Source organism: Mya arenaria, chromosome 5 (assembly GCF_026914265.1).
Source record: "Mya arenaria isolate MELC-2E11 chromosome 5, ASM2691426v1".
Taxonomy (NCBI): Eukaryota; Metazoa; Mollusca; class Bivalvia; order Myida; family Myidae; genus Mya; species Mya arenaria.
This window is the reverse complement of record NC_069126.1, coordinates 61,997,806-62,007,495: the sequence shown is the minus strand read 5'-3', so window position 1 is coordinate 62,007,495 and position 9,690 is coordinate 61,997,806. Positions and strand designations below refer to the sequence as shown.

Sequence of the window (9,690 nt, the reverse complement as noted above, 5' to 3'; positions counted from 1 at the left end):
AGTAAGTTCATGTGATGTGTGTGCCACGCTGTCTGACCTACATCCTGTATTTGTATACATGTACGAAAACTTCCTGATACATGTCTTAAATGCATAGTTTATAGTTTGATAAAGCCGGTTCCAGTCTGGGCCAAGCGTTCACCAAGATTTTAGTTCGGTTTAACGCTCATAGAAATCAGTACAGTTAAACAATACAACAGAAATCAATATTCAAAAGGAACATGAAGTCGTTTATGTCTTACATGGCATATTAAATATTGGTGATGTTGCTTGACATTTGGCGGGAAAGTTTGGCACCCTGATACAGGGTAGTCGTTCTTGGGGTTAGAAATGGATGACGTCAGAGGTCAAAGGCACCGCCATCTTTAAACCGAAGTTGATGAAGTTGAAAAAGTTATCAATTCAATTATAGAAACAATATTTCATTAATTTTTCTAGCTGCATAGATTTTAAAAGGTATTTAATTGCCCCGCTGTGGAACATTCGATATATTTTTAGCCGATAAGGAGGCTAAACATTCAATTAGACTTGGACAGGTGCCCGTTCGGAATCTTGTATTTGTAAACGCTTGGAAATGGAGTAAAGGTATTTTTTGAGATTTTATTGCCTTTCAGTGGGTATTTCAAATAATTGTATATGTTTGATTTTAAATGTATTTTACTTTATACAAAAACGATTTCTATCAATTATAGACAAGGGATTTAAGCCGTTCAAGTAGAGGAATTTTGTATCAGCTATTCGTACTCGAAGTCATTCACACCACGACAGATGCTTGCAGGAAAATCATTAATACTATAATAATACATCTCAAGTGTCCAATAATGAAATGAGTTCGTATTGCAATGGTGAATTCAGTAGTATATATCTGTCATAAATTTACAAGAACCCCTCCCTCACTCTTAGGTATGGACCTTTAAATCATAACATGGTGGTGGTGTTAGTAGTTTATACTCCGGGTCCCGGCGTGAGCACATTGAAGGGTCCCAGAGTGACAGTTCAACCACCGCACACCTATCCTGGGCGGTGAACCAGTACTAGGTGCCTTCACTTCTGCAAGGAACTGACAACTTCTGTACATGCCAGGGGCAGTGGTACAGTGCAAATGGTCGTAGAAAGGATTTCATAACCAATCACAACAGAAGTGACCAGGTCCGCCCGGGAATTGAACCTGGGCTGTCCGATTAACAGTCCAACGCTCTACCGACTGAGCTAACCGGGCGTACAAAGAGAATCATAACATGTCCATGATAACTATTTATATATGTGCTACATGTCAGTGCACTGACATTTATATATAAATTTCTTAGATCACCGCGCATTGCTGATTAAAGAACTGGCAGAATTTCCAGTTGTTGCCAAGCATGGGCTTAGGATTGTGGGTAAATTATTCTCTGTTACAGTTTCACCGATATCTAGTGGTTTCCAATCCATGGTTTATTGGTCTGTGATCAAGTTTTTCATTTGCAAATATTTATTTGAAATACTTTTAACAGTGGCACACAACTTGGTTTATAGGTCTGTGACACTGGTGTGAAAATAATAGCAATCTGAATCTTGAGCTGACAGTTCATGTTTGTCAAAATGGGTTTCATTTAATCCTATTTACATGTATATACACTTTACTTTAAGAAGAATTTTGCTTTTTAGCTCGACTATTTGAAGAATAAGGAGAGCTATCCTAGTCACCCGAGCGTCGGCGTAACCACTAATGTTAAAGTTTTTGTAAGAGTTTATGTACCACCTCAAATATTGACATCTGGCTTTGAAACTTTGCACACTCGTTCACCATCATGCCCCCAACCTGTACATAAGAGGAGGTAACTCTATCAAGCATTTTGACAAAATTATGCCCCTTCTTCGACTTAGAATTTATGTTAAAGTTTGCGTACCACCTCAAATATTTTCAAAGTCCATTGACATCTGGCATGGAAACTTTGCACGCTTGTTCACCATCAGACCCCATACCTGTACACAGGAGGAGGTAACTCTTATCAAGCATTTTGACAAAATTATGCTCCTTTTGCGACTTAGAATTTACGTTAAAGTTTGCGTACCACCTCAAATATTTTCCATTCAATTTATGTAAATATCTCAGCACATCATGTATTGCATTGAAATCTAATCTAACAGTGATCCATGCATGTTTCGCCAAAACTTTTCAATCCATACACCGAAAAGTGGCGGAATAGTCGAGCGTGCGCTTGGCATCAAATTTTAGAACAAGCCCTGCTACATAAAATTCAGAATTTGAGCAAGCCCGAAAGACATTTTACCAGTGCATGGCTTGCGGGCTTGTGCTAATTGCGACCACTAGCTGTCTCTGTGACAGCTTTTGTTTTACCTAGCCTTGGTGTTTTGTAAGCATCATTGTGCAAAAACTTCAAAATTGGCCATAATTAAAAAACAGATAATCAACTAGAATGTTGTGCACATGTTGCCAAATACAATATGCTCATGTTTTGCAAGGCCTGAAACTCTGGCTTTAATAATCGTTGAGTGATTCTCCTATACTTACTGTACAATGATGAATAACATGGCCAGCATTGGCATTGGCTCTGTGGTCGTTTCATAAGTTTCATAGCCTGTGAACCAGGACTTCCATTAAGAATTTGAAACTGGAAGTAAGAAATTCCTTAACATTAATATTGGAAGTTTTCCTCTGAAAAATGGAAGTTTATGCCTCTGGAAACTAAGTATTTTCCACTTTTTTCCAACTAGATACTTATAATTTTCCAATTAGATACTTATAATGTTAAATAATTAATAATTTGTAAATATAAATTGCAAATTTCACAAAATTGTATTTAAAGAATTAATTTGACTTCTAGACTTATTGAAAATGTGGCCATAATGTAACATTGACACCAGGTTTTGATATTCTGAACCTCTAAGCCTTCACTTTTGTTTTTCTCCAAACTATCCGAAGTTTTTTTACTGCCAATGACTCCAGTTTTGGCGTATTTTAAGTGAGTAATCATACATGTGATAACGTCCCGGACGTCCGGGATTGTCCCGGAAATCGTATCTCTGTCACGGAGTCACGGAGGGTGCATGTTTGTCCCGGAAAGTCATAAAAAAAAAACCGAAAAAAAATATCTCGGAATCGGAATCGATTATCCTATTTTACCAATGTAAGTCAGCTATTTTGCCTGTCCGGGACACTGGTCGTAAAACACAGGACATGTTGACACTAATCCGTTAATTGGTACGTGTGTCGTCGAGGTCATCGTCAATCACCCGATAATTGATCTATCGGCCTATTGTTGTGCTTAACGAGTGGGGGAGGGTTCTTGTATACAAATTCATTGTTTTCATATGGATTTGTTTGGTCTTATGAATGATAGCTTTTAACTGATGAATTGATATTTTTCACACATTTTACCGACAAACGAGCATGAAGGTAAGTTCAAAGAAAGTGACAAAATGAGTAAAAAAACAAAATTAAAACACGGAAAACATCCCACATTCCTTTCAAATTTCAAAGTCGATACATCGTTATACTTTAAACAACTTTAAACAACTTACGCGTCCATGAGGAATTTTAGTGTTTTGACATTTTTTCCGATCTATCGTGTGTATTTTTACGCCGAAATAAAACTGACGATATGGGGTTTACAGGTGGTTATATATATAATGCTTTAATCACGTGACCATGGTAAGTCACGTGATCGCTTTATACAGCCGATTGTTGACACGTCTTTATCAAAATTATATGCATCTGCAAACGGAAAAAAGCTCATCGACTGGAAAATCTTCTTTATCGTCTGGAAAATGTTGTGTGTCATAAATTGCAAACGTTTTAAATGTGATGAAAAAATAAATATTTTGTAACGCATGTTCTCAAAAGCGCGGGAAAACAGGTGCCCGTATAGTTGTTTATTTCCTGTTTTGATGAAACCGAAAGTAGACTGCATATCCTCCTGGTTAGCACTTCATTTAAAGCCTGGGAAAATATCTGGTGGTTTTATTTTTTCAAGAAAATGCAGAAAAAAAACAACCATGTCAAGTAAAAAATTCGTCTTGGCAGTCAAAATAGGTACATTTTCCCGACGTTTAAAACGACTAAAATAGCCCCAGATATGCTCTAGAATGCACCACAGATGTTCCCCATTTAAAAAAAAATCCCGGACCCCCCTAGTGTGCGTTGACATTACGACGAGTGTCCCGGAATCGACCCAAGAAATTATCACATGTATGGAGTAATATACTTCCAAACTTTCTTTAACGGAAGCGCTAGTGAAAAATCCTCTTATTTAATATAATTTAAAAAAGTTTTTAGTGTGTAATTTAACCAAGCCTGAACCATAAGCTATGAGGTTGTTTTTTGAAAAACAAAATCCAACTCAGAGCTTTATCAAGTATAATATAGTATACTATTTCTCATCAGAAGTATGCCGCAGTATTAAATTGCACTGCATTACAATGTTTCAATGACAGCCTGCATTGTATTACAGTAAGCATTTTAACATTTGAGTAGTAATGTTCACCGGCCTGTTTAACAATATTTTGGATGTTAATTTTTGTGTTACATGCATCAGTAAGCCAGTTAACTACTTTTTCGTTTTCTGTACACAATTCTTTAGCGCAGTCACCCTGTTTTGTAATTGAACAGGGGGAGGGATTTTTCTATTCATAAAATATTTGACATTACGATAGAATTGATACAATCGGGCGCAAAAGGCGGAGAAGTTTGTCGTTGATTACTGACCCAATGAAAAGCACCTACCGAGTGACTAAGTGCTCTTGCTGTAGTCAATATTGCCTTTGATTTTAGACAGAGTGTAGAGGAAAGATTAAACCTTCCAAAATATGATGTAGTACTGGATAAGTTCTCTGTTGCTGACTGACAGATTTATATTTTACCTGAGTGATAACCGAAAAGTTGGATTTATGAGAGAAAGGTGGAAAGATTCTTTCATTATTTATTGAAACAACTCACAGATTTTTTATCGGCAGAATTTTAAGCCAGATGTGTGCTTTAAACTGCTGTGGAAGATTTAGTTGGAATTTTTCTCAGGTATTTTTGTGATAAATTTATTTATTTTGGTGATGTACAAAAATTAACTTAATTTAATACAGCATTCTATAAATTGTGTAATTTAAGTTTAATTATCTTCTATACATTGTGACAATTTCTTAATGATTTCTGATCATTAAGGAGGATAGTTCTCTAATTGTTAGGGACTTTTTTCTCTGCTTTTGTCTGCTTTTCTTTTTCAGCTGCATACATATGATAGTTTTCATGTTCAGGTCTGTGTACATGAGTTTTACTGGATTAATATAACACATATTGTTTTGACATTTATTTGAAAAGGCCCGAAGCTCTTATTTCGTGAGCACGGAAAACAAACATTAAAATCTGCCACTTTTTAATAGTAAATAGTATACACCGATAGGCTGGTTTCATGTATGGTTATGATCATAAATTAGAAAGTTGTTTCAAGAAAAACATTTTACACAAAGTTTTCATGTTTGCAAATGCATTTTTCAATGTTTCTTTTACATTTGTTGTCTTTGATTAGGAATATTTGGATCCATGAATTTTTACGCAATTGATTTGTGAGTAATTGTTTACATTTTTTGCCTGTTATCCTGTGTCCATTGACTCTAAAGTATATGAGCCCTTTGGGGTCTTCTTTCTAAGTGTTTCCTCCATCCCCTCCCCAAATTTCATAGGGACTGGCTAAAAATACTGTAAAGGTGTAGTTAACTAGTGTTTTTTTTTTTTTAAAGCAGCCATAGAAAGCAGATATTTCTGATGAATAATACCAAGTCTTACAATACTATTGCCATTTTAAAAATTATAACAAGCCCCGCAGTTTGAAATTCAGAACTTGAACAAGCCCTGCAAACATTTTACCATTGCAAGGCTTTCTGTTTTGTGCTGATTCCAACCACTGTTAAAGGTTGCCTTAGTTACTTATCTTGATCTTTTATATTATGGGAAAAAAATATTGTGTCACTTGTCCAATATTCCTGCCCAAAAGTTCCAAGGTGTAATTATCTTTTGGACCAGGACTTTTTTCCTAGCTTACAAGATCCGCACCTTAAGGGGAGATTCTTTTGCATTGTTATTACTTTTAATGAGAATTTTAAAATTTAAAATTCCAAAGACATACATGGCATGTGCACAACTCAATTTTTTTCCTTATATTAAAATAGGACACATACATGTATGATGTAAATGTAACAGGCAAGATTGTATTACAACTGAACCAAAAAATACATTAAAAATTATTCTTTTTGAATGGTTGGCCAAAAAATTACTCTAGAATCTCATTTTGGATCTGAGCACCGGTTTCTGCTCTGGAAGTTGACTCAAGCATGATTTGTATTCTATGGAGCTTAAGGATTAAATTATCTTGTGTAAACTTAAACTATTGTTTTTGGTAGAAATAATTGTTCAAATTTCTCCGCAAAATTGTTTCTGAATTTAGATAAATGAGATTTTTAAAAAAAACAAGAGTTTTTCAAAGTAGATGCTTGTTTTATGTCTGACTTTCAGGAATTTCTCTGCAGTATTAAATTGATCACATTCAGGGTCTGACTTTCCAGAGTTCTTTGCAGAATTTTATCTCATTATGAGTCTGACTTTCCAGAGTTCTTTGCAGTAATTGATCTCATTCAGAGTCTGACTTTCAGGAATTTCATCGCAGTAATTGATCCCATTCTGTGTCTGACTTTCAGGAATTTCATTACAGTAATTGATCCCATTCTGAGTCTGACTTTCAGGAATTTCATCCCAGTAATTGATCCCATTCTGAGTCTGACTTTCAGGATCCCAGTAATTGATCCCATTCTGTGTCTGAATTTCATCCCAGTAATTGATCTTATTCTGAGTCTGACTTTCAAGAATTTCATCCCAATAATTGATCTCATTCTGAGTCTGACTTTCAAGAGTTCTTCGTAGTAATTGGTTTCAATCTGAGTCTGACTTTCAGGAATTTTGCAGTAATAAGTCCCATTCTGAATCTGAATTTCATCCCAGTAATGGATCTAATTCTGAGTCTGACTTTCAGGAATTTCATCACAGTAATTGGTTTCATTCTGAGTCTGACTTTCAGGAATTTTATCATAGTAATTGATCTCATTCTGTGCCTGACTTTCAAGAGCTCTTGGCAGTTGTGTTTTGATCCTTCTAATAGTTTAATTATCCCATTTTGAGACTCAGACTTTCAATATTTCTTGGCAGTAATTGTCAGACATTGGATCAAAGGAATCTGCAAACATGTGCATGCCAGACATTTATTATTATTTAACTCCCCTTTATTGATATTACCAAATTTCAATATCTATTAGCAGTTCAATGTGTTTTCAATGAATTATAACATCCAGTTTTTGCTAAACATAATTTGATGCAGGTTTTAAAAAAGTGAACAAAGAGAATAATAAGATAATGATGAGACAGACGTTATAATAGTTATTAAAGGTATTGTAAACAGTTTGAAGTCATTTTATTCTTGCCTTAAGAGTGCAATGCCATCTTAATTTACTCAATTTTGTATAAGCTAGGCTCCAAAAAAAATTGTTTGGTTAGGGTTATTTCCTTTTTAAAAAACAAGCAGGGTAGGTAGGCTTTTATTTATTTATTTTTTATTAGGCTTTTTGTAAGAACATTATTATCATCGTTAGAGAATTATGTTACAGTAATCTTCTGTATAAAGCCTAAAAGGTTTTAAACTACATATTAGAACACTCACTTAAAATATATTTTTTGAATTTTTTTAGGCCTTAAAAGCACATATTTTGTGCTTATAGCTTTCGGTGTCAAAGGCATATTTTTTGCGTTTAATTGCATTATGTTTCAGTAAGACTTGAGGTACATTTCTAAAGTATACACCAAACAAAGATAAATGGGGAGTGCTCAAGTTACGGCTTATGATTTATGACATGTAACCGAATACATTAAAAGTCAGGGGTCCGGGCAAAACAGTGCACTGATTGTTCACCAAATAAACATTCTATACGGTATTCAAGAGGTAGGCCTAATAATTTGATATACTCCATGTAATACTCATCGCAAGGGTTTTCAAAAGAAAAAAAAATGTAGTAGAAATTCTAGCTGTATAAGTTTATTCTGCATTTAATTCTTCTCTCCTGAGTAAGGAACAGATTCCTTCAAACAAGGTTTGTGTTTAATCAAGGTTCTTGAACATGGCTTCCCTGTTTTTATCATCTATGTTGAAATTAAAATTCCAAAGTCCTTATGAATTATACATGTCATAATATTGTAAAATATGGAATTTAAAGCTGCACTCTCACAGATTGAATGTTTTGACAACTTTTTTTATTTTTTGTCTTGAAACAAGCTAATTTTTGTGAAAATCCATGGCAATCAGTTGTACAAGACTGCTGACCAAAAAATTATATCGCAGATTTAATATTTAAGTTCAAAAATTGAAGTTATATGCATTTTTCTTAAAGCCATTAAACATTATTTTTTCGAACAGAAATATAAACATCTGTGATGTGATTTTTTGTCAGCAATCTTTTATCATTGGTTTACAGAAATTTACGCTTAATTTGCACTTTCCAGGACAAAAAATAAAAAAGTTGTAAAAATAGTATATCTGTGAGAGTAAAATAAAGTGTTTCTTAAAAGTTAATAAGTACCCGAAATTAAATAGAAATACTTTCTACTTGTTTCTTCAAATATTTTTTTTTGTCAAACAGAATGTCTAGTCAAATATGTTTCAATATGTGTATTTCAATTTTAAAACTGGCTTGAATAATGGTGGTACCTGTTAGACTCACCCAGGTCCAAGTTAAATGTAAACAACAACATTATTTGGTGTTTACACTGGTGGTACTGGCCGTTTGGTTTACTGAACAGATTCAGAGCACTTGTGATAAAATTGACTGCCAAAGTTTCATTTAGTCATTAATTAATTCTATTAAGTGGATTTTTCCGTGGTTCATGACTGTGAGCTGGCTGCTATAGACACTTCCACTCCATCACTAAGATAGTTATTATTTAATTTTGCTTAACTTAGCAATTAAATAGGCAGACCTGTTGCACCAAGATAATGAAGACAAAATAAGCATGGTATAGGCCACAATAAGTAACTATTTGTTTGGCTTTACATAACCAACTTAAAAATAAATTACCCGACTGCCTAACAAATGTATCCGAGATTCAATTATGTCCATCAAATTAACATTTTTCGTCAAAAAAGGATTAAAATAAAATCAACCTATGTAGTACCAGCCCGTCAATATGTTGGTCTTATAAGGCCCAACAAACTAATTTTTGTTTGGCCTTATCAATCAAATGTCTGCAGTTGACATGCATTTAAACAATATTATTATTACACATAATCAGCGATAATTGTTTCACCTAAGGTGTTAAACAGTGTTTGTGCAGCAGACAGCAGAATCTATCAAACTCGCTCTTGAACTACCTTCAGGCTATCTTACTTCACAGATCAACATTATTTTTTAATTTATTATAAAATATGGAATCAAAAATTATACTGATAAATGGGTAATTATATTTGGGAAGACCAGATTATTATATTAGTTATTTATTAGTGTAATGTGTATTTTTTTGCAGTGTTTAAGCTGAATTCTGTTTTAAAAATAAATATCGGGGGAATTCAGTGTATGTGTGTGTGTGGTTTTTTGAGCAGGCTGTTTCCAGTGGACTAGATTTTATCTTTGATAAGTAATTAATTTACAATATGTCCAATC

The 9,690-nt window shown here is 34.1% G+C and overlaps 1 protein-coding gene across 3 annotated transcripts in view; it reads left to right on the top strand.

The window, feature by feature from the left end:
• The first annotated feature begins 352 nt into the window (after window positions 1-352).
• LOC128234421 (homeobox protein 5-like) overlaps window positions 353-9,690 on the top strand; it is a 43,930-nt gene continuing 34,592 nt past the window's right edge. Inside the window, exon 1 of one of the 3 annotated variants that reach the window (XM_052948657.1) lies at window positions 353-585. The gene's annotated coding sequence lies outside the window, so the exon portion shown is untranslated. Of the gene's footprint in view, window positions 586-4,659; window positions 5,018-9,690 lie in introns of those variants that run through there. The other 2 variants (XM_052948658.1, XM_052948656.1) reach the window with 2 other exon arrangements.